At 32.4% G+C, this 26,419-nt stretch overlaps 1 long non-coding RNA gene across 1 annotated transcript; it reads left to right on the forward strand.

Annotated features, from left to right (window-relative positions):
- The first annotated feature begins 15,266 nt into the window (after positions 1-15,266).
- On the forward strand, positions 15,267-18,052 carry LOC133198721 (uncharacterized). The gene is made up of 3 exons (XR_009722561.1): positions 15,267-15,364; positions 17,102-17,183; positions 17,816-18,052. It is a non-coding gene; the product is annotated as an uncharacterized LOC133198721 (long non-coding RNA).
- The last annotated feature ends 8,367 nt before the right edge of the window (positions 18,053-26,419 follow it).

Raw genomic sequence — 26,419 nt, forward strand, 5'->3', positions numbered from 1 at the left:
AATATTTTTGTAAATATCATTGAAATAGGTTTGTAATGGGTTATAATTATAAGTGCTGAAATACTTCCGACCTTTAAATGTATTTTATGAAACCACCTTCTCGGGTGCTCCTTATACATAGGAGGGAATTCCATAACTGAACTAAACTAAAGCACCTTTCTTTTTGACTTATTAATTGCGCTGAGGTGATTGTGGACTAATTCAAGCATTACGTATTAAACCAATATCTCAATAAAATGAATATAAATGAGACTAAATTGATTTAAAAGTACGTGAATTAATCCTTTCAGCAGACTGCATCTTTCCCTGTTCTTGCATCACAGTTGCAACAATGCATTTACAGAATGTGTAATTTTACTACGAATACAAAGCGCAGCGGAGATCTTGATCGGTATTGGGTGGATTCGTCGCGACTATTTGGATTCACTCCGGGTGTTTCGTTTCATTCTAGATAAAGTATTCAATTGTTCTATAACGACTATATTTTTCTACTTTAAATGAATAACAGGGAATTATTTAATCTTAGACTAATTATAAATCCTGGATTTTCAGAAAATTCTGAAATCAGGTGTAGTGCCCGAAAACTAACTTAGTTTTGCTTGAAATTATCAGTTTTCACTGTAGTAGATACTGTCTAAATGGGTAAGTGTGTATATAAGAAGCTAATATAATTGAACTATTGTTTATTTTTATTCATTCATGTTTTTATTGTGTTCCAATTTCATATTTTTATTGTTTATTTTCAGTCATAATTAATATTTCTAGGGTAAATGCCTTTTATGCAGTGTATCTGGTGTTCTACTGTTGTAGCTGTAGAAAATAATGACGCATGCGCAGATGGGGGTTAGTCGATGCCTGGCATCAAAAAACGACTAACCCCCATTTGCGCATGCGTCATTATTTTCTCGCTAAATTCTGCAGTTTTCTACAATCAAACGGCGATATTAAAATAATCCATCGAATTTCCGTCATTAAATTATGCTACGACTCCAATGTTATCGCAAAACGTTCCTTCCGAGTTGTAGATATCCGTTAAACATTGCCAACAACGCACGGCTTCATAGTCCCCATGAATGAAGACCCGACTGAAGAAATGACTCGCAGCAAACGAAATACATACCGATGCGTATTCCGCACGACAACTGCAAACACTTACATATGTTTTCACAATCGTAACAACTTTTAAATCCAACGAAATGGTCAGAAAAACGCAGCGATGTAAACACTACCAAATTTACAGCAGCTTCCTTATGCAGACAACCACTCCTCGACGTCACAGTCGTAAAATACGACGTCACAGGTACACTCTTTTCCCGAACTTTTCTAAAGCAAAATGGCGATTAAGCATTGTACGTAATATAAGGTATACTGTCTTTGTTGTTCAGCACACGTACTTTTAATTGTTTGTAAAAAGTTCTCCTTTTATCAGGTAATTGAATATCACAAGAGGAAAGGAAACTGGAATGTCTTTGAAATTTGAAGATCCATGATCCGCCCACTTGTTTCACCTCCAGCTAAGAGGTGCATATTTAGTGTGCAAATCGAGAGTTTTAAAGCCATTGTGACGGCAACCTCAATAATTTGTAACAGATCAGTGAAATCTTACACATGAATCAATAAAAAATAATAATAATAATATAGTTAAACTGTGGAAAACGTTAGTTTGAATTCTTGTGTACCATAAACAAATTCCCAAACCTTTGTGACATTACTCCTAAACTTGCAATGACGGGGAACAGAGAAAAATACTGCGTCATAAATATAATAATAATAGTATTTGAATACACCAGTCAGATTAAACCACCCCGTGTCCTCTTTTCTTGTACTTTACAAACGTATTTTTTTTTTTTGGACAGAATACCCCCCCCCCCCCTTGGCGAAAAACGGATCGAGTACTCAGTTCAAATATTTTGATTTTTATTATTTTCATCATCAAAATATATATATATTTGTATTGGCTCAAAAAAAGAATTGAACAAGTTAAATTGATGCAAAGCATCAAATAGACCTCAAAAATATATAAAGCAAAAATCTGAAGTATTTCCAAAAGAAAGAGCACCCCCCCCCCCTTCCAAAAAAATGCATTTATGGCAGAATCTAGGAGAGGTGGATCTAAGAAAAAAAAATATTTTCTTCAGTGGCATGTCTGATGCACCTTGGAATTTAGTGTTTTTTTTTATTTTTTATTATAGCCTTAAAATATTTCTGAATCTAGGGAGAATCCACAGTGTGCAAGTCTTTCTAAGACACTGTGAGTTACCCCAATACCCTGCATATTTCACTTACCCATTGAGAAGAAGGTAAACATGGCCTATTTACACCCTTCATACTTTCTGAGATATAAAATTTAAATAGCAAAGTAAACCAAAATGACCCCCCCCCCCCCGTTTAAAAAAAAAACTCAGACACTTAGGACACTTGGTAAAATGCTGATTCTTGGCTACTCCAAAAAATTTGAGATTTTTTTTTCTGTTGGAGTTGCCCCCTCATTCTCCTAACCTCAGAAAATAATCACACGTTTCAAAGCACACCATCATGTAAGAAATATTAATTTGTTTATATTTCACATAAATTAATCCTTCTAAATGTAAATCCTGTCTCTCCATATAGCGTCCCTGCATTGATGATGATTTTCCTGGTCGATGTTCACAGGCTCGACTTGTAGTACTAGTAATGCAGTGCTGGATTTTCAAACTCGCAATCGCGTGGCAATATTGTATAGGAAACAGATCACGTCACATTTTGATAAAATATTTTGGAAAAAATAAAATAAATAATGATAGTGAAGGTAACATTATGTAAGCAAAATCATATAATTGTTCTTTTTTTGCTGGGAAAATTGTTAGACTGGAGTGATGCTTTTATAATATGCACAGTATTATTTCTTCTTCGAACAACAGCTAACACTTTACATGGAGGTTTACAATTCCTTAATTTTGTTGATACTAATGTACAATGTAGATTAAATATTATCGATAATGTAAACATTTTGTCTTTATATGCTATTTTTAAATGTCTCGTTTCAGCTGATGCATAAAAAGAGATATTTCTTTTTATTGACAATACAGCCCCATAGAATACCTGAGGGGGGGGGGGGGTTGTAAGTATAGTTTTTCACTGTTGTAAATCTTTATTTAAACGCTTCCTGTAGTCTCCCCCGTTTTGTTGCAGCATTAAGATCGAGCACTCGCAAACTCCTGCAGTTGAAAAAGAAATATACTAATGTACACCCCCCCCCCCCCCCTCCCCCTTCGAAATAGGTGTTTTGAGTTTGGAGACTTTAGCTTTTTTTACTGCATAGACATGATAAATATTGCATCTCAAAGTAATTGCCAAAAAAAAATCTCAGTAAATGCTAATGATAGATTTATAATTAAGCTGTCAGTGCAGAATATCAAATAAAGTAGTTCGTCGTATAATGTAAGCGTTATTGTTTATATTTGCCGTAACATAGAATCAGCTACAAGCAAATCCTTTAAAAAGAAAGTTGACCTAGCGCTGTGGCCATCATAAAACACATAAGTAGATATCTGAACCATTGGTTTAAGTTGCTGAATCCATTAATTGTAAATAAAAAAGGCATAGTGATGAACGGGGGGGGGGGGGGGGTGTCAATTCAGAAAGGTGAATCTAGAGTGGGCTTCACATCGGCAATAGCATTACTCATTAGTCATTTTATAAGCATTCTATAGTTTACTGTATTTTAAATTTTAAGGTGAAAAATAAGAGATCAGTAGAACCAATGAGCACCTAGTTTAAATTATTCCATGCAGTGTGGTACTATTTTGTAGCAATCGCATCTTCTGTGGTCTTTCCGGCAAGCATGCATATCCGAGGTTGTTATTCGAGCGTGTCGTAAAGTAGTATATTTATCATAATTTTAGAATTAATTGATATCTTCAGTCTTTGCATTATAAGACCTAAGTAACTGTTACATTTCGTACATTTACATGTATGTACAAGTTAAACAACAAAGCACGAATCTTTTACCGATAATGAAACGAAATTGTCATGGTACAGTTTATCTACTGTTGTATTCCCAGGATGCCCTACCGTGAGGTCGAGCATGCGTATTCCAGAAAAAAAAGAGTAACGTAGTTGCTAGCGAACCGATCCCAAAAAAATAATAGAGAAAATATGTAGTAAATTTTGTTGTTACACCACGATAATTTATTTTTGATACATCACATTTCAGTAGTAATCATTAATATTGGTATCACCACCTAACATAGATCCAGGGTAGTATGATGATCACACGTTGAAAGATTGCTGCCGATTTCTTTCTTTGTTTCCTTCTCCAACTGTAATTGGCAAAATGGCAGCAAGAACATTTTAATTATTTTTTTTTTTCTGTTTAGCGTCCATTCATCTTTCAAAAATCTACCCATCTATATAGTTCTTACTATTTTAAAAGCGATAATGGATCAACAAAAGGAAGACTAATTGTTTTTCATAATAAACAAAGAAAAAGATATTCTAAAATTCACGGTAATACCTAAAATGAACACACTTGCACTTTGATGGTGTATTTTCGCTGTATTTTCCTCAAACGTTACCGATGGTGAGAACGCAAAATACACTTCAAATTATTTTAATAAATAAATGCATACATTCAGTACTTTAATGTAAACACAAACATTGGGCTAATCCAGGAGAGGTAAGGTAACAGCACTTAAAATGGCATCAATATGTGAAAATGGAGAGCTTTAAGGGTGCAACGATAAACCGTTTGACGGTATATTGCGGTATATTTTTTCCACGGTTCAATTCACGATACGCTAAACTGATATCGCAGTTCGGTTCAATCGGTCCAGAATTATCCGAATCGTCCGTTTTGTTTCCTTTTTTACAATTTCAAAATGGCTTCCGCGCAAAACGTGAGGTCGCCGATAACGCATTAACGGAAGTTAAACTCATCTCCAGCATCTTATAGACCTCAGATTTAACACTGAGAAGGACTTAATGTGATTATATGTTATAGATGTTAAGACAAATGATTAACCCTTTAGATCTAAACGTATTCTTTGGTAATACACGATATTTCATCGCGTGTGTATTTCGATGAGAATTCACTGTCTTGTTGAATAAAACGTGTTAACACGAGAAATATGACAACTGGTTTTCTATGTAAATAAAAGGAATAAAAGAATGAATGTATTCCTTTTTCATTCCAATTTAAAAAGATTATTAGGAAAGGTCCCCGTAGTTCCCTGTAAATGTTCATCATTGGTTTAGAATATTGTCAAAACTCAAAGATGTATGCCTACCCAATAATCCAATTCAAGTTAACAAAATTTTATTTTAATTATTATCAAAAAAATATGAACATTTTATATAACCCTGTCAAGTTAAAGAAAAAATATGGTGACAAACTTGAAAGACTTTTTAACCTTGTCATGTATCGTGATACGTATCGTATCGTGAACTGAATACCGTGATACGTATCGTATTGTGAGGTTAGTGTATCGTTGCAACCCTAGAGAGCTTAACTAAGCATTTCAAATTTCAATTGATGTTTTTGCAGATAGAGACAGATAGAAGGACAGACGGTACAAAAGCATTATGCCACCATCTACATGTAAGTTCGGGGGGGGGGGGGATATTCCTCTAGCAAATTCTTCTGAGTTTCTTAGTTAGGATTGTTGGCACATTCAATCTCATTTAACAAGCATGCATTCAAATCTAAATAGTTTGGATACATAACTCAAAATGTCTGTCTGTATGTTTGTTTGTATGTTGTTTCACGTCCCTCTCAAGAATTTTTCACTCGTATGGAGACGCCACCACTTGCCGGTGGAGAGCTGCAAATTTTGATCTATACTAGGCACTCAGGGCCATTGAGCAGTAAAAGATCTTTTTCGTGCCAGCACCTACTGCGACAAAGGACCTCGGTTTATATAATCTTATTCGAAGGACTGGTCTCCACGTCCCGTAGTGGATTCGAACCCGCGACGTAAGGATCAACTACATACTCCGCAACCCTAGAGCAGACGTTCTAACCACTGTGCCACCCTAACGACTAACTCAAAATGAAGTACATGTATCTAATCACTAGTTAAAATAATAAACAAATGCTAATATTTGTGTTTGTAATTCATTAAACTGGAGTTCACAGGATATTCAAATATTATCTTTAAAAAGAAGAAAAAAAACCTCAGCTGCTTTATTTGTGTATTTGTGGGGCTTGAAAATGAAGGGCATTTAGCATAATCACTTAAAAATGAAATGAAAGTATATTAGATATATGACGTTTTGTGTGAAAATATTATCAAGCATACTTTACAGAGTGGATTGATCATGTGTTTAAAAAAAGAGGGAGAGGGACGATCGTCCGAGTATATGTTTATCCTTAAAAACAAAGGGTAAAGCATTAATTCATGTTTGTGGCCACAAAATCCATGACTTCAAAACTTTTTATCTGGATTGCACAAAGAAAACAAATTCATTCAAAAGAATTCACAGATGATTTACTGGCATCATGAGGAATAAACCAAGCACGAAGCATCGTTTTTCAAGAAATGGGGGGGGATAATTGATGACGTCTGAAAAAGCATACCACCTTCCCCGAAAAAAGAAAAGAAATAAAAGAAAAATACCAAAACTTGCAAAACTTATTTGGGGGGGGGGGGTCCAATTTAGTACCATTAAATCTGCTGAAGAGACTTCTATACAATAGCCAGGAACCTTGCTAATGCCCTTAAGTACAAAACAGTAAAGCTGCAGTCTCATCAGACACTTCATTTCTTTTAAAAATACAGATGGAATTGCAGGTACATGTATTGAGATGCATACATAATACGTTACCATAGATTTCTGTAACATGATTTTCACCTCTAATTTTACATACTCAGTAAATTAAAATGGTATCATATAAAAATATACAAAACACAGTATCACTATATTGCATTTAACCGAAAGCCAAGGCTTGATGCGCGAGTCTCAGACTCAAAGGAGGACGAAATGTGTGTGTAATCTCTTAATTTTTTGTCTTTACAAAATTCAGGAGGCAAAGACATGTTATGTAATTACTTTTATTTAATTCGTTTTAGACTTTCCGATGAGGATGACAGTTATTAGAATAATAATAAATAACTTAACATGGAACTTCTGGAAATACAAGTACTGTACCCCCCCCCCCTTCCCTTATTTTTTTTTTATTTTTGTTGAATGGGTTATTCAGTATAGGTGGACAAAATATTCTCATGGTGTTTTTGATAAATATTAAAACGATTCTTGAAGGAATCTAACTTGCGAAGAACAAAATAAAACACTGGCGGCCAGCACCTAGACAGACCATTTGACATACTAATAGATTTAATTTATAAAAGTATTTTTTAGTGATCGAGTTTTCACTTGATAAAATATATATATAAGCTTTTCTGAAACAAAAATCGTAAACAAAGATTTAAACTTCAAAATGTTTTTAATGTTATTTTTTAATGTAGAAGAACTGCTCTCTTAGACGATAGAAATTGAGCAATGGAAGTCATCTAAGTCATGAGTCATTTAACGGAAATAAAAGCGCAGCACTTCCTTGAGCATGTTTGGTACCCCCCCCCCCCCCGCCCTTCTTTTCCTCGGCAATTCTGAGTGACATTTCCTTCACAGGTGGCCTGGCAGGGATATTAGTAATAGCTCTAGTAAAACTGATGAGCATGTTATATCTCTATATTGCTATTCATAATGAAATAGATAATTGTAGCAAAAGAGTTTTGATGGAAATGTGCTACATGTATTACACCGAATCTGTATATTTGAAGAATTTTCCCCCGTTAATGACAGATCTACTACAAATTATAGGGAAAGAATGGAGCGACTAATAGTATATTCGGGGGATATCATACAAGTATTTAAAATACGTCGACAGTAACATATATCTTACTCATTCCATATACTTCGATTTTTCGGCAAGTGACAATATAGCTAAGATTTTAGTCGAACTTATAATCTATAAAGACTAGTTAAAAATTATAAAAAGCGGTTTTATATCCATATATCTCGGCTGAACCAACGGTAAATATTTATAGAAATGTCTCTTGCACCTGTGCTCAATGGAGGATTTAAAGGGGATGTTGGGGAGGATGTCCGCAAACACCCCTACCCCCCCCCCCCACACACACACACACAAATACACACAGAAACACACCAAAAATTCTTATAATACATCTTAATTTTGTTTGTATAAGACTCTGTAATATAAATAAAGTGTGAACAAAAGCATGTGTGGCTTTCGATATTTTAATAGAGAAACTTACGAATTTCACCGAGTATAGGGGAGCATTTTTCCTGGTGAGGGCAGGTATCTAGAATTGTTATTTTTTTTAAATATTTAATATAAAAAAGGGGATCGTTATCCAATATCATATAAAATCGCTGGGGATTTATAGATATTTTAACTGAAATCCATTTGCTATTTGCTAAGGCACCTGTATAAAAGATATATAAGAAGTCGACCCCCCTGTTCCAATCACCCCCCCCCCCCCCCCGTTCCAGTCAACCCCATTCTCGTTAGTTCTTGATCATACACAAATCAATCGATAAAAGGGTTCAATACAAATTCATTTCGGGGGCAGATGGGGTATCTCAAATAAACGGATTATCTACAGTATATTTACATGTACATCAAGTACTAACTATCATATTGTATTACATGTACATCAAGTACTAGTATATCAATGCTGCCTTGTGGAGAATCGTTGTGCCTTACACCTGATTAATCAGTAATAATTTGTTTATAGTACACAAGACTTGAAAACTAATGATTTCCACAGTTTAACTCTTTATTACTTTTTTTTATTGATTCATTTGTAAGATTTCACTGATCTGTTACAAATTATTGAGGGTGACGTCACAATGACTTGAAAACTCTCGATTTGCACACTAAATATGCACCTCTTAGCTGGAGGTGAAACAAGTGGGCGGATCATGGATCTTCAATTTTCAAAGACCGATTTCTGTACTGAAGATATTCCAGTTTCCTTTCCTCTTGTGATATTTAATTACCTGGTTAAAGGAGAGCTTTTTGCAAACAATTAAAAGTACGTGTGCTGAACAACAAAGACAGTATACCTTATATTACGTACAATGCTTAATCGCCATTTTGCTTTAGAAAAGTTCGGGAAAAGAGTGTACCTGTGACGTCGTATTTTACGACTGTGACGTCGAGGAGTGGTTGTCTGCATAAGGAAGCTGCTGTAAATTTGGTAGTGTTTACATCGCTGCGTTTTTCTGACCATTTCGTTGGATTTAAAAGTTGTTACGATTGTGAAAACATATGTAAGTGTTTGCAGTTGTCATGCTGAATACGCATCGGTATGTATTTTCGTTTGCTGCGAGTCATTTCTTCAGTCGGGTCTTCATTCATGGGGACTATGAAGCCGTGCGTTGTTGGCAATGTTTAACGGATATCTACAACTCGGAAGGAACGTTTTGCGATAACAGTGGAGTCGTAGCATAATTTAATGACGGAAATTCGATGGATTATTTTAATATCGCCGTTTGATTGCAGAAAACTGCAGAATTTAGCGAGAAAATAATGACGCATGCGCAAATGGGGGTTAGTCGTTTTTTGATGCCAGGCATCGACTAACCCCCATCTGCGCATGCGTCATTATTTTCTACAGCTACAACAGTAGAACACCAGATACACTGCATAAAAGACATTTACCCTAGAAATAATAATTATGACTGAAAATAAACAATAAAAATATGAAATTGGAACACAATAAAAACATGAATGAATAAAAATAAACAATAATTCAATTATATTAGCTTCTTATATACACACTTACCCATTTAGACAGTATCTACTACAGTGAAAACTGATAATTTCAAGCAAAACTAAGTTAGTTTTCGGGCACTACACCTGATTTCAGAATTTTCTGAAAATCCAGGATTTATAATTAGTCTAAGATTAAATAATTCCCTGTTGAATGTTGAATTATTTTTAATCATGGTAGCGTTTTCACTCGGAGAGCGTTATCAAATAAAAGTACTCAGCCAAGTGAATTTGCATGAAATAAAAGGAGAAAACTTGTAGTCCACTCAGGTTTCACAGATGAATTTAGGGGTCAAATAAATTCATATGTTATATGCATGCAGGTATCTGACTTAAAAAACTTAATTTCTATTTTTGAATAGTAATTATGACTGTATTTATAAGGCAGATAAAGCTCTCCCTTTTCAAATAATTTATTTAAATTTTAAAACCTGGTCTTGAGTAGAAAAAAAGTCTCCCATTGGTCATTTTCTTAATGTTTCAAAAAATATACACAAATTCATTTATTAGGTTTGATTTACTAAGTGAATGCTATGACAAAAAAATCTATTCCAAACTGGCTAAATTTCATTGAAAAGTACAAAAAGTTATGGTAATTTAATTAAGTGAACACACCAATTCCTATCGATGGAGTATACCATGATGATGGATTCTCCCTATGAAAATTTCAGTCCTCTTACAATTTATCAATTGACATTTAGAAAGTACATGCTATTGCAAGCAAAATAATATCAAACTGGCAAAATTTCATTGAGAAGTAAAAAAGTTATGGCCATTCAAGAGAACACACCAGTACAATTGACAGAGTATAATATGATGATGGATTCTCCCTATGAAAATTTCAGTCCTTTTACAATTTATCATTTGACATTTAGAAAGTACATGCTATTGCAAGCAAAATAATACCAAATTGGCAAAATTTCATTGAGAAATAAAAAAGTTATGGCCATTCAAGAGAACACACCAGTACGATTGACAGAGTATAATATGATGATGGATTCTCCCTATGAAAATTTCAGTCCTTTTACAATTTATCATTTTATATTTAGAAAGTACATGCTATTGCAAGCAAAATAATATCAAACTGGCAAAATTTCATTCAGAAATAAAAAAGTTATGGCCATTCAAGAGAACACACCAGTACGATTGACAGAGTATAATATGATGATGGATTCTCCCTATGAAAATGTCAGTCCTTTTACAATTTATCATTTTATATTTAGAAAGTACATGCTATTGCAAGCAAAATAATATCAAATTGGCAAAATTTCATTCAGAAATAAAAAAGTTATGGCCATTCATTAGAACACACCAGACTAGTACGATTAACGGAGTAATATGACATGATGATGGATTCTCCCTATGAAAATTTCAGTCCTCTTACAATTTATCAATTGACATTTAGAAAGTACATGCTATTGCAAGCAAAATAATATCAAATTGGCAAAATTTCATTCAGAAATAAAAAAAGTTATGGCCATTCAAGAGAACACACCAGTACAATTGACAGAGTATAATATGATGATGGATTCTCCCTATGAAAATTTCAGTCCTTTTACAATTTATCATTTTACATTTAGAAAGTACATGCTATTGCAAGCAAAATAATATCAAACTGGCAAAATTTCATTCAGAAATAAAAAAGTTATGGCCATTCAAGAGAACACACCAGTACGATTGACAGAGTATAATATGATGATGGATTCTCCCTATGAAAATTTCAGTCCTTTTACAATATATCATTTTACATTTAGAAAGTACATGCTATTGCAAGCAAAATAATATCAAATTGGCAAAATTTCATTGAGAAATAAAAAAAGTTATATATAGCCATTTAAGAGAACACACCAGTATGATTAGGTGAGTTTAATTAACATGGCAAATGTTCCCTATGAAAATTGAAGTCTTAATTTTTACAATATCAGAATTTCTACTCTTTTCTATATCAGTATAACTTTAAATTTTGGGTCATTTTTAAATTTAAAGGATTGTAATTATATTGATAATTTTTTCAAGGAATGAATCAAAGAGCTGAGATGTATACCTATATAGTTTTTCTTCATACAAAAACTTACGATGAAATATGGCACAGTTAGATATTCTTCATTTAATTTATACACTTATTATTATCATTAAATTTCCCAAACAATTAGTTATGAAATGAAAAATACAATTTCTGGTAAATTGAGTCTAAATTCTGTAAGTGATTGTAATCTGCACCATAAAAGACAGTACTGAATGCATTGTAATAGGAAAGGTCATATATTATATGTATGCATATATATAAATTGGTAAAATTAAATTGAAATGTTAGAAAAGTATATTTTATGAATATATATTTTTAATCTGTTAAATAAGAAAAAAATAAAATGTTGAATAAATGATGGTTTTTTAATTATGAAAATGAGTTGCAACAGATCTTTGAATGAGCAAACCATGAAGCCTCATGTGTACATTCAAATACATGTATTTTGATTTTTTTTTTTTTTTTTTTTTTTTTTTTTGAAACAGATACCAATAACTGTTTTCATGTGATAATAGCACTAACAACATAATTAGTCCAACATGTTGTTACCTAAACTTAATTAACAAGGTTAACTATATTTACTAATTATTAGCCATTGTCATCTTCATTGTTTTGCAGTAAAAAAAAATATAACTATACATATTTTTGTATGTCCATTAATCAACACTTTAAAATGTTGTTGTTTTTTCTTGGAAAATGTTTTAAAATAATTTTTAGAGTAGGTACTCCAAAACAAAGTATATACACAAATTGATAATAAACAGGAAATGACTCGAGTCATCATCAGTCGGTGTGGAGATGAATTGTTGAATATATGTGTATATCACTGTTTACATTGAAGTTCTGGGGAAAAAAAGGTGTGAGAATATTCCCTTCAGGCTAAATTTTACAATATATTTTCAAAGGTGTGAAATTGGAATCCATTCAATGATTTCAATCTGATCACTCTTTTACAACATTATTATAAGATTTTCCAGAATCAATAAATTACTCTAGATCTCTTGAAAATTCTTCATCAAATCAAAGATACTGAAATACAATCAAGCCTTTGGAAGCAATTTCAGTACTCTTTTGAGATGGGATGGGGTACATGTAAGGAGGTGGGCTCAACTGATGAAGAATTTATAGAAGCATACAACTTTTATAATTTTGTTGCATAATATTCGTAGCGTAAAAGAGACGTCTGTATATGGGGGCAACATTTCTTCTGCTTGATTTTTTAAAATTGTTTTAATTTTATTTTTTGTTTTACTGAATAACGATAAAATGTGTGAATCGTTAGCTTTCCACTCTTACTCTGTATTTGGTGTTGATGTGCAGTGCTAAGTTTGTACAATCTCGTAAGATTTCAATACATGTATATAAAAAAAAAACCCTGAAATAGACTTGAAATTAAACAACAGTGGCCTTATCGGCAGACATATGGCTGCAATTAGCCCTTTGTTTTATTTCACAAGTCCTGCATCTAGTATCTGAAATGTACTGTTTGTACACTTTGAATACAAGATTATTGATAGGAAAGTTAAGTATATGTGTATACTTTTCACACGGAATTTACATTTGGTACATCATTAACTTTCAAATATCAAATTATATATTTTTATTTATTTTTACTATTTACAATTTAATCAGTTTGGTCTTCCACGAAAGATATTTTTAAATGCGAATGTGATCTACAGGATAACATTAAAACAAGGTGATTGAAGTTATATAGTGGAATAACATATTATCTTCTTTATATACCAACAGTCCTAAGGGGACCGCTTTGATTATTTACTATAATTTAAATCAAGGATCTATAAATTGTCATTTTTTTCTACTAAACTTTAAAAAAAATTCCTTTTCGTCCAAAGTTTCTTAAAATAAAAGTTACATTGGCTATTATTGTTTAGATGAAAAAAATAAATCACGTAAACGTAAAGACCATAAGTATTTAAAATCTATAACTTACATTCTAGAAAGGGACATAACTCTGTAAAGAGTATCGTATTATGCTATAGTGTCCTAGATCGGACATAGATATTCTTTAAGCTAGAGTTAAAGCTATAATTTTATAAATGATTTATTTTTATTTTATCGATAAAAAACAATAATAGGACATATTCATAAATGCGTCACAAGACCCACTTCGAGATATTGACTCTGCTGACTTCTAAACGCTTTAGCTTTGGACGGGACTATATTTTTGGACAGGGGTGTCGATCCCAAGTTAAGCTCAATCTGATTTTTTTTTCTTTTTTTTTTCTTTTTGATATTTGTCATCTGAGTTTGATTTCACAGAAAAATAATCAACTTCTGTTGTATTACCTGTTTTTCTTAATCTTGCAGTAAATGTTTGAATACTAATAAAGCAACTTAAGTCTGCTGTTAAACCTACCCCCCCCCCCCTTGCTAACTTCCAAGAAACCAATATCTTCACCCCAGATCGCCATAGGGTATGATACATGTATGTATATACCTAGAGGCATTTAAGAGTCTTTTGTTTTCCCCAGGTAGCAAAACTGTCACAATTTGCTTGGAACTAACAAAACATACACAAGGGATATTAACACACAGCAAGTCGATTTAACAAATTAATCTACAATAGAAATTCATGAAAAACAAACTCCATGCTTTTACTAAACCTTTGGATTAAGTCATAATTTTTTTTTTTTCATTTTCAATTTAAAAATTAAATCCAAACAATTTTACATCGTTCATAATTGATAGCAAACAATTAATATAAAATTGCATCCCCCCCCCCTTTAAGGACAGATGATACAAACAAACGTTTGTCAAAAAAGTCGAAAATATAAACTTGAATCATGTTTATGAAAGTAAAATGAATGCTCGTATAGCTTTTGATTTTTCATTCTACGTTTCACAAAAATGGGATTTGAAGTGACAAAAATTTATAGGTTACTATTGATTATCACATGAAGGATGGTTGGTGAATGATACAATTTTGAACATCATAGAAAGTTAACAATATATCAAAATGTCGTGAATTAAAAGAAGAAGAAGGGGCTTTATTGAGGCTATGTACTGACTGGACTTTTAAACTTGTACTGAATATCCCACTGACCATGCAAATAAAATTTTCTTGACTTTTCAAGGGAAACATTAATTTTTATTTTAGAGATACAGAGAGACTACCCACCCGTCCACTACCCCTCCTCCTTCTTATCATGTTCTCAATGATCATGATGATGTCCCATTTATATAAAATGTTAATATTTTTGGTATTGGGCATTTTAATTACCATTATTACCCATGGCAGTATTTACAACAACAACAAAAAATCTGAAAAAAATAGGCCTGATAATTTATTTCATTTCTTTGTTTTCTCGTGAACTATGCATTGTTTAAATTAAAAAGGATAAACCAATAAATAAAAAGAAGCAGTAATATTCTATCTATGGATTCACTTCTTAAAAATTCTGTGCAGACGGATGCATTATATTCCTAGAATTACCCAATACCAACCAAAGAAAAAAAAAACGGCGACAAGATTATGAGGATATTGGAATTTCCACATGATGTTTGTAAACAAAATTATGACGAAGACCTGCTCTATTTTTGTAAGTAGATCTAGAATTATTGAATTTGTTATTTATTTCATTTAAAGCATGTTAATACATGCCTCATAGATTCTTTTTTTTTTTTTTTTTTTGAAGTCTAAAGATCTATAGATCATCCTGATTCCTCGTTAACTGATGAAACAATCTTATGAATTTCTGTCACTGTAAAGTGTTTGCAGAGCTAGCAGTCGATGGGGTTATTCAGTAGTACATTATACAAGTTAACAAAGTAAATAATCGTCAGAAAATTATACACATCGGAATATTATTCTTTCGTTCGAATTTCCTCAATGACAACGTTGTAGGCTAGTATTCGTTCGTTCGAATATTCTCAATGTGTACACTAGCTGATGATTGTACTTAAAAAATTATACTGTCATGTCTAAATTTGTCTGTAATTTGCAAGTTACAATTTATAAGTATCTTGATCACAGTCATCAGCATTACTGATTAGAAAATTAATTATCTTCTCTCAGACATGGTTAAAAGTATCCTACTACTGTAGTGTACTAGGGATTAACAAACATTGCATGTGTTGCAAGTACTATTTTTTTTTTTGGTGTCAAGATAAATTTTGAGATATGGGGGGTCAGTGCTTATAGTACATGTCATGATGGACATAATTAATAACCCCCAAAACTCCTACTCATATTGTTTGGAAGTATCCAAATATCAAATTACTAATTCTCTGTTAGAAAATTGGTTGATCCTCTGAAGTTTACATAGGACATGTACCCACATGATTATTGATATAATCAATGTGTTTTTTTTTTAATCTCTGAAAAACAGTCTTAAAACTTTGAGTGAAAAATCAATCTTTATACTGCTAAACTCATTTTTTATACCATGAATACATACTTAGGAATATCATTATTAAGTTATGTTCATGTTCTTTTGAGGGGAAAAAATATACATCATGTAGATGCTTATGTGTAAGTAAATTATAAAAGACAAAAATGCTAGGACTTTTTTATTTTACATATTTATTTGTGAAAATATTTTTTCTATTAATTGGAAATGAAATAAAAAAAAGTTCTAGCTTTATTACTAATAATATGATTTTTTATTAGAATTGATAGGATATTGGATGTTTAAGAAATAAAGACCGCATTCTCGTGAATGTTGCAGGATAACCTGCAATGTTAATGTAGACATAGATTTAAATTACACAAGGACTCCCATGCCAATTTCAATAGTCCTCACCCACTGAAGTCAAACACAAAGGTAGTCGCACGAGATTTACATGCATATTTAGCCTCCTTAGCGTCAGACACAGAGACAGGTGCGCACGAGATTTTCATGCATATTAGGCCTTCTTAGCTCCTGACCTATCGACCTGCCTAATTTACATTCCGATAGAATTATCAAGAAATCAATTCCGCCTACTTTCAAAGAGTTACCACAGAGAAAAAAAAAACAGACATGGAAATATTATGGCATGACATCATGAAAAATTCTCAAGGGCATAAAACTACTATATACAGATACCGGTAAATGAATGCAGAACATGCACAAAGTTTCATTTATGGTATATTGATAGATAAAAATAATTTATACTTTTATACTTCGACCTCAGTAGGGGTAAATTTTAGCGTCAGTCATTTTGGCTGGATCGAGAAATTTGAGTGATCGATATTCAATTCATTTTCTAATTTTAGTGAAAAATTTAATCCATGCTTTGTTATTATACATGTAATTGGTATTGTATGATTTATTCTATTTTTTTTTCTTTAACAGAAAATGAAGGTATAGTAGCTGACATATAGTGTACATGTACCACTTGAAGATTTGTCCCCCCTGTAGTCCAAGAAATGCAAAAGTAATTCTTTGTGAAAATAGAGAGAATGAATAATAAAATTTTTCAAACCATACAACAAAAACTACTTTGAATAATTAGTACGCAACCAACCATTTACAATTTAATTTTGCAGTTTAATTTCTTTAACCTTGAAAAAAAAAATCAAATTTGATATTTTTTTTAGCTCTACTGGTCAGAGACCAGAAGAGCTTATGGGATAGGAAGGTGTCCCTCGTCCATCCGTCTAGCTGTCCGTCTGTCTGTCTGTCCATGGCGTCTAGTTGTCTGTCTGTCTAGCTGTCCATCTGTTTGTAATTTTTCAAAACACTACTCCTCCTACAGTTTTATTCTGATTTCAATATAACTTAGACTGCACTAAGGTACGTTTCAATGAACAGTGCTGCCATGGTTACTAAAAATAGAAATTTCTGTAAAATTCCTTTAAAACGCTACTCCACCTACAATTTTGGTATGATTTCAATATAATGTGGCACACAAGTAGACTACACTTAGATACATAATTCTATTTATTGCTGTCTGTTGCAAAGTTTCAAATCCAAGTGTTACTTTTTCTTTGTTATACATATAGACCAGGAGAGCTACAGTCTCATCAGAGACTTCTGGTTTATCCTTTTCATCACACTTTTTTTCAGTGTACACAGATACATACACATAAAAGGAGACATCACCTCATGATCTGTGGATCCATTGAAAACTTTAAGGACAAAACTTTTGATAATTCATTCATGTATAGAGTGTTGACTCGAATATTGAATATCTAATGAATGGAACCAAGAGAATTAATTTAAGAAGTATTATATTGTATATTACTCTTCTTATTCATCTGTCAAATTTCTTAATTAAAAATTAAACTTAAAGGCTTAAATAAGGATTTTTTTTTTCATTATTTTAATTAGAACAAGTTCTTTAATTAATTTTCTCTTATATAAACGGGCATTTAAGGTCATACGCAACGTAGTTTGCACTTTATTGGGTTCTTCCCTGGAGTTGAAGAGTTCCACTAAATGAAGGACCTGTGTGCAATATTTTTATTGTCTATATATGGATTTGTAAATCTCTTCTAAAACAATTTTGATAAAAAAAATCTGGAATTTATGTTTTGTAATTTTTGTACATTTTTCTTTGAATAATGCAAAATTTTTCAAACTTTAATATCTTTTCAAAATCCCTGGAAATGCATGCTGATTTTTTGTTTAAAAATATGTTATATGGTACATGTATTATAAGTTTAAATTTAGAATATCTTGAAAAATTATCAGTAGGTAAGGTATCTTGCGTATGTCCTTAAATGTAAAATGAAGGTATGTGTACCTTTATTCAATGAACTAGGGAACTCATGAAGTGTGCATATTTATATAATAGTGTTGTATTTTGCATGCACTATTCTTAAAAAGTAGTCAGGGTTTGACACATGGTGCACAAGCCGGAGGCTTTAGGTATAATGTACAGATAGTTTTAGAGAATAGTAGTTGAGTGATGGGGTCAATTGCAAGAAACTATTTTAGAAGAATTATTTTGTTTATTTTTCATCTTAAGTGTTAGCTGCAGAACTGTAGCTCTCTGAAAAAATATATATTGACAGACGGGAGAGCTACAGTGCCACCCATAGAAAAAACTGTATATTTATTGTGCACTTTTTGTGCGCTGTTTCTCGATTTATTTCTCAGTGTTTTTAAAACTGTCATCTCAAAATATTACTAAACGTGTGTTTCTAACATATTCTTTCACTGTTTCCACAATAAAACTTTCCTTATAATTGTTTTTAACAGCCCTCCTGGCCCTGAAATTGAAATCATTGAAAATTTTGCCTATTTATACTGCCATTTTGGTCTTCACGAGAATTCGGTCCAACGCACTTAGTAAAAGTGTAAACTACGAAAGTTATAGAGGAGTAAGGACTTTTTTGAAATGTAGCTTTTTTTTCAATTGAGGTAAGAATTTCGAAGAATTAATTCAGAACCGAGCGCACTTTTTTGTGCGCAATAAATATACAGTTTTTTCAATGGGTGGCACTGTAGCTCTCTGGTCTGTCAACATATATTTTTTCTGAGAGCTACAGTTCTGCAGCTACTTAAGTGTAAAATATTTGAAACTAAGTTTATATATATTATAGTACATTGATATTTATAACGGCGTCTGTGTTGTAATCGGTAGCGCGTCAGAATGACAATCTCGGGGTTGTGAGTTCGCTCCCAGGCGTGGGCGCAGTCAGTTTTTCTTCAGAAAATGAAGTCGTGCACTATTTCGGCATATAGTATGCTTATGCTATTTAAATCCTTAGAACACTATGCAAGAATAGTAGGGTATGGGTTATGTAGAGACAAACTGACAGGAAGCATAATAATTGACAATATATGCATTTATGACAAGAAAATTGAAAATCTTCCTGAAAGAAGTTGAATAAATTTAAGCCACTTAAGTACCAATCTAGTTAAAATTAGATGTTAGATCCGCTCACATAGTCACTACAGTCAGTTTAGCGAGTATGCGTGCGGATCTAACATCTTATTTAAATTACACGTAGATTGCTGAGGTAAAAGTTTAATACATGTACCCAATATCATTCTGCTATATTTGCATCCGCGTGGGTATTAACAGTGAGCATTAACTAACTGTGGCCTGGACCTCTTATTTTATGTGTAATGGGGTGTCCAAAACAAGGTGCATGCTGACGTTTAACAAAGAAGAAACTTGCAATGGCCTAAGGTGACTTGGCTATTATCAGTTGAATACATGTCAATGGTGCATGGTTATTATATGTACCAAAAAATAACAAGTAAAAGATCAGCAGAGTGCTTTTATTAAAGAAGTAACAGAACTAAGGAAAACTTGTTTTCTATTGGATGATATGAAACAATGAGTAGAGTACCACCGCAAATATTTCTGGATCCATGCCCTTTCATCATGTTTATTTTTGAACGGGTTCAATGAACTGTCAAAAATTCTTGATATGTTTAGTAGGTGTAGGTAGAAAGTTTTGAAATTAGTGAAAAGGTTGTTAAATATTTTTAATGCAAACTACCAGTAAATGTGCATAATGAAGATGGTTGAATTTTTTTCAAAATTATTTTCTGTTCATTTGTCAGATCGGGTTCGTTAAGTGTAAAATAATTTCCAGCTGTCATTGGAACAAAACAAGGCATGATCAGGATCATACAAAGAAAATTAAAAGTAAAAATTAGGTAAATTATTACAGTTTGTGCATCTAAATAAGTTTTAAAACTCTCTTAAGAATCTCAGAGTGACTGATACGACCCAATTTCATGTGATTTTTTAATTGGAAACCTATCAGTTTAGTGCAGCAAACAGGCAAAGATCTAACAACGTGCATGGATCTGATCATGTTGTAAAGCTTGACAAATGGCACTTATGCAATAAATTAACCTAAATGATTAGGAGGAAAATAAACATAAAAAGATTTGTTCTTCCTTAATTGCATTTTTTATTTTTCCCATTCAAAATTTACATACAAGGAATAAAAGAAGGTAATCTACATACAAGGGAAATTGCCTTTTTACTTAAAAAAAAAACAAAAACAAAAACAAAAAAAAACTGAAAGTTATAGAGATAAAACCACTTTTGATTTTTTGATCTTTAATCATTGAAAAAATTAAACATTACCCCAAAATTGGTTAATTTTAAGAAATTTAAAAAAAAAAATGGTTTAGGAAACACATAACTTAAATGAAAATAAATAATTAATAGTAGTTAAACTGTTCAATAGTTTCTTTATTTGGTTTAAAACTGTTGTTTCTTTATCCCATGGGAAAATTTTTTTCTATTTTGTAATGAATATGGGATAAATCCCACATTTATAAAGAGATGGGAGATTATCTTCTATATACAAGTATATGGGAGATTTTGTCCCATTATAAAGCATTCATGGGATTTTCAAACTTCTATGGGAGAAAAAATCCCACAGAATACCTTTTTCTCCCACAGAATAATGGTGGGATATTGGTTAGGAGAAAAAATCCCACCATTATCCCATGGGATTTCTTGGTTTCAGGTGTAATATCTTTTTACCTAGAAGATAATCAGGTGTAAATTTTGGTTCATGTGTTAAGTTTTAAAAAATCCCATCAGATGACATAAATGGTTTCCACATATCTTTGGAAAAGTGGTTGGCGAAAGTCCGGACAAATGTCGTGTCCGGAGTTAAATGTCGCACTGTTTATAGTGAAAAAACTTTGATACTTATAGTTAACTATAGTAAACTATAGTTAACTATAGTTCTTTTTTGTTAGGGTATACTCATTTCCATTACGCAGGTACGTTAAGGCTTCCCAGAGAATATTGCAGTGTACTCTGTGCCTTCACATCTCTAAACTTCAAATGTATGACTTCATAATTGAAAATGACGTCAAGTCACTGCAAACTTGAGCTGTTATGATGGGGAGAGTGTCATAAACTTTACACCTTATTTCAATCTGCGTATAAAGTGTCAGAAAGCTAGCGTAAAATAAATGTGTTTAAATCTTTTATTTTTAAATGTTATGTATCCGAATATTGAATATAACTTTGCTTTATTACGCTTGTTTAAAAGTCAGCGTGTTCAAAACATATACGAAAAATATACGTTTGACATTTACCCTTTTTTATACCCGTGGATGGAGGTAGAATTTATGATATGTGTATAATGGAGCCTGGCGCAGGTGATTAATGGAGATTTATTTGACATCTTTTGTTGAAATCTGTAAGAGGAGTTTCTCCTCTAACTGAATCTTGCTTGGAAAAAATGTGTGATGGCTTTGTTTTAACACAGATGACGATATTGAGTGGAATATACCCTCAAATTTGTCGGTAAGTTGAATTTATTGTGAAATATTTTGTACCAGAGTAATAGTATAACTTTTCCCAAGCACATTTCGGGTTCAGAAGGATGCGGCGAGTTAAAGTTAATAACAATTGTGTTAATCAGCTGCGCCGAACCGATTAATGTGAAACTTCGAAAATTATAAATGACCGTCACATGATCAACGAAGTCATGTGATATCGTAACAAATATGTATATATAGCTAAGAGAACTACTTATATAAATTGGCCGTACTTATGTACATAACTTACAAATTAAAACCAAAACCGACCTTGCAATGCAGTGGTTAATTATGTTTTGAACGCATTGAAAGCTTCGGGAAGCCTAACATTGCTGCGTACTGATTGTAGGTAAACCACCTATAATAACTATTGCAAATCTGTCTAATGGTTTTTTAGATTGAAGGAGAGAAGATTGAAGTGGAGATCTTCCAAACCCTGGACCTGGTTTTCTACGTGCACAAAGATCACATGATTGACACAATAATTTAACATCATTTGACAATCCAGGCCAATAGAACCTTCTCTTGAAAGAATCGTATGTTTTAACTCTCCCTTAATGACTTGAAATTCTGGAATTGTGTAGGGATTCTAAAATCTTTTCTCTCATAATTTGAGGGGCAACAATCTGAAAAATAGTATGACCTTGTGGGTCTTTTTCACTCACTCTGAATAAAATTTCATCAGAAGCAATTTCCAACTCTTCCCATATTTGACATTATGTTCGAATTTAATGGGTAAATGAACCAATAGTTTGCCTGTTTGGTTTACTGACTTGTTCAGTTTTGAGTTGTTTGAATTTACCAATGTTTTTGTCTACATTTTGCCATTCTTTTATTTGAACAGGACCCCAACTTTCAACCCAGTTTGATACTTCAGGGGTATTGCCATCGGCTTGGACAGGATATATTCCCTGATCAGAATACTTAGATTCTTCTTTAAGGAATGCTCCTTTTTCAGTCTCAACCTCCGAAGTCAAATTTTCACTACCTAGCATTGATTTTTGAAATTTTGAATCACAATCGGGGCAATTTTCTCTTGTACATTTACCCTTGACTGGAATTCTGGACAACCCATCAGCATTTCTATGCTGAGTACCTTGACGATGTTCTATGTCAAAATCAAACATCTCAATAATGCTTATCCATCGAGCAATCATTCAGGATTTTTGAAATTTTCAAGCCATTTGAGTGAAGCATGATCGGTTCTCAATCAAAAATTTCTGACCAAACAAATAATTTCTGAAATCTTTCAAAAACACTACAATAGCCAAAAGTTCTTTGTGGGTAGGACAGTATTTTCTTTGAGAGTTTTGTAATGACACACTGGCATATGTGTAGCGGGTATTCCCGGCAATGATGGAAACACACTCAGTTGTAAATTTTAAATTATTCTTTTATTAAGGTGACATGGTTGATGATAGATAAATGGATGATGGATAATATGGAATTTATGGAATAATGGAAATGTCCTGCAATATACAAATTGCGTCATAAAAATATGTACAAACAATATATCAATTATCTAATATTCTGATCATAAAAATATAACAAATTATCTGTCTTCCCTTTTACAATTAATTATCATAATTATCAATTTAATTCCATATGATAAAATGAAGATATTCTATATAAGGGAGTTAACTCTTACAACATAATTACTCTTGATAGTCTTGTGAAGAGTTATCTTTCTTTTATGTTTCTTACAAATCATAAAATATATATAAAGATAGACATACCAATTTATGGAATTGAACTTTCTCAAATTTCAATTATTTATATGGTTTACTTATGGTGTTACTTACGTACAATAAATAAAATAATCAGGATTTGTTCTTTACAAATACCCTTCTCATAACCAATATATTTTTAAATTAGTTTGATTATCAAAATATTCACATCAAAATATTTCTAAGTATATATATATACTAATTTATTAATAAGAAAACTCCATCAGATTTATCTCCATCTGATTATACAGACAGATAATTCAATATGTTAACATTTAAAAGTAAAATATTCTGTTTTCAACCTATTTCACATAAATTATGGAAAACATATCTTAAGGCATAGAAAAAGGTAAAACTTACATTTTCAGGAACTGTCTTAGGTCTTCAGAAATAAATAAAGTCAGCAGCTTAAACTGTATGTCTTACACCATGAAATCTTGAGCTAAATCTGAATAAAACTCAGTACCCCACAAAGACCAAATGTACAACCAATGAAATCTGACCAATAGATATGTGTGGTCATGTAAAAGTATATGTACAGATGTGGATCCAAAGGGGTGTATATCTATGTCACTAAATACCCATGTTAGTACAAAATGAACAGAATGAAACTTTAATAGAAAACTTATCATTTATGCATTTATAACATATTTAATAGTTTATTTAATTTATATTTAATATTTATTTTATTTCATTTAAAATCATTTCAACTTTTATAATTTTAATAAAAGTACCTCTACTACATATGCTATAACTCTTTCTTCTCCATCTTGTATTTGAGAAAACACACCACCCAACGCTGTTTCACTGGCATCTGTGTCAAGTATGAATATACCATTTGCAGTAGGGTAGGCCAAAATTGGGGCAGAGGTCAATAATGTCTTCAGCTCATTAAAAGCTTTTTGACAATTATCATCCCATTTAAACCTTTCGTTTTTCTTATTGAGTTGACTCAATGGAGATGCTATGGTTGAAAAATTTGGAATAAATTTCCGATAATAACCAGCTGTACCTAAAAATGATCTGATTTCAGTAACATTTGTTGGAATAGGCAAATTTTGAACTGCATTTATTTATTTTTTTTTTTAGATCACAGCTGATTCCAGCTTTTGAAACTCTGTGGCCTAAATGTGAAACCTCAGTTTGAAACGGATAACAGTTTTTGGGTTTGAGTTTCAAACACTCAAAAATTCTCTAAGATTTCTCAATGCAATTTCAAATGTACTGCCAAAAACTATCATCCAAATAACATAAGCATCTTGTCCAATTGAGTCCCCCTAACACCAAATTCATAAGGCGAGAAAAAGTCGCAGGGGCATTGCATAACCCAAAAGGCATAACATTGAAATGATACAATCCCCCTGTGAGTAGTAAAAGCAGTTTTATTCTTATCTGACTCTTTCAATTTACATTGCCAATACCCACTAGCCGAATGTAATGTGGAAAACCATAGTGCACCTGATAATGCATCAAGCGCATCATCTATTCTGTTCAAGGGATATGCATCTTTCTTTGTAATGGAATTTAACGTGCGAAAATCTATGCAAAATCTGGTAGACCCATCTGATTTTGTAACCAAAACAACAGGAGCAGACGATGGACTATTACTTGGCTCTATTATTTCCTGTTCAAGCATTTTATCAAGTTCTTGTTCTACAATTTCTTTCTGTTTTGGGGATAATCTCCAAGGAGGTATCTTAATAGGACCTTCACACCCGGTATCTATGCTCAGTTTGACCCAGTTATCCATCAGGTTTCATAAAAATGTCTTCAAACTCAAGCAACAAACTCTCAATTTTCTTTTTCTCTTTTTCATTTAATTGATTGGAGCTTTTGTCTAATAAAGTAACCAGATGTTCGGGAAGTTTTGAACTTTTTGTTTGAGTTTTAGAATGAGGCTCTATTTGATGCACACTCTCAACTGGTCCTAGATCACCTATGCAAGTATTTCTGTTGATTTTAACTGACCTGTTTGTTAGATTAAGAAGGGAGATAACTATTTTCTCCTCAGGATCAACTAATGTTTTTGCCATAAACAGACCATTGACAACTTGTTTAGGTTCAACCAACCCATAATTGGTACAAAGTTTCCCTTGAATATACCCTGTACAACAAAATTCATTGTCAAGAGGTATTTTAATAGTGTCACTGAGTCTTATTCTGGCACATCTAAACAAAGTTTTAGGGTTTTCAGAAAGAGGGAAATTTTGTTTACCTATTTTCAAGGTTTCATTTTGGAAGTTTACAATTCCTTTATATTTCTTTAGGAAATCCACTCCCAATATACTAATATCACCCTCCAACTTCTCTATAAGCATTTGTTGTTCAAAAATGTATCTGAGTCACATAAACTAAATGAAAAAATTGACATTCCTTGTATTGGAATAGATTCACCTTTCGCACACAACAGTGTTTTATTTGTTTAGGTTTTATCTTCTCAGATAACATGTCAAATATTAGATAGAACTATCGTTAAAATGATATTGTCCTACGGACCCGGTTTAACGACAGAATTCGTTCCGTGTATTGGCAATGTTGCAAAATAAACACGGGAGATAACTCAAACTCTGTGCATTTTCTATGAACAATCCAGAGAGTTTCGAAGTAATATATAGAGTACCTTTTAACTCGTGTATCTTCAGATATCAGACGAGGGGGCTTGTCCCCCGAGTCTGATATCTGAAGATGCACG

This window comes from Saccostrea echinata, unplaced genomic scaffold (assembly GCF_033153115.1).
Source record: "Saccostrea echinata isolate AGI-Se365-2 ecotype Australia unplaced genomic scaffold, CSIRO_AGI_Sech_v1 ptg000033l, whole genome shotgun sequence".
Taxonomy (NCBI): Eukaryota; Metazoa; Mollusca; class Bivalvia; order Ostreida; family Ostreidae; genus Saccostrea; species Saccostrea echinata.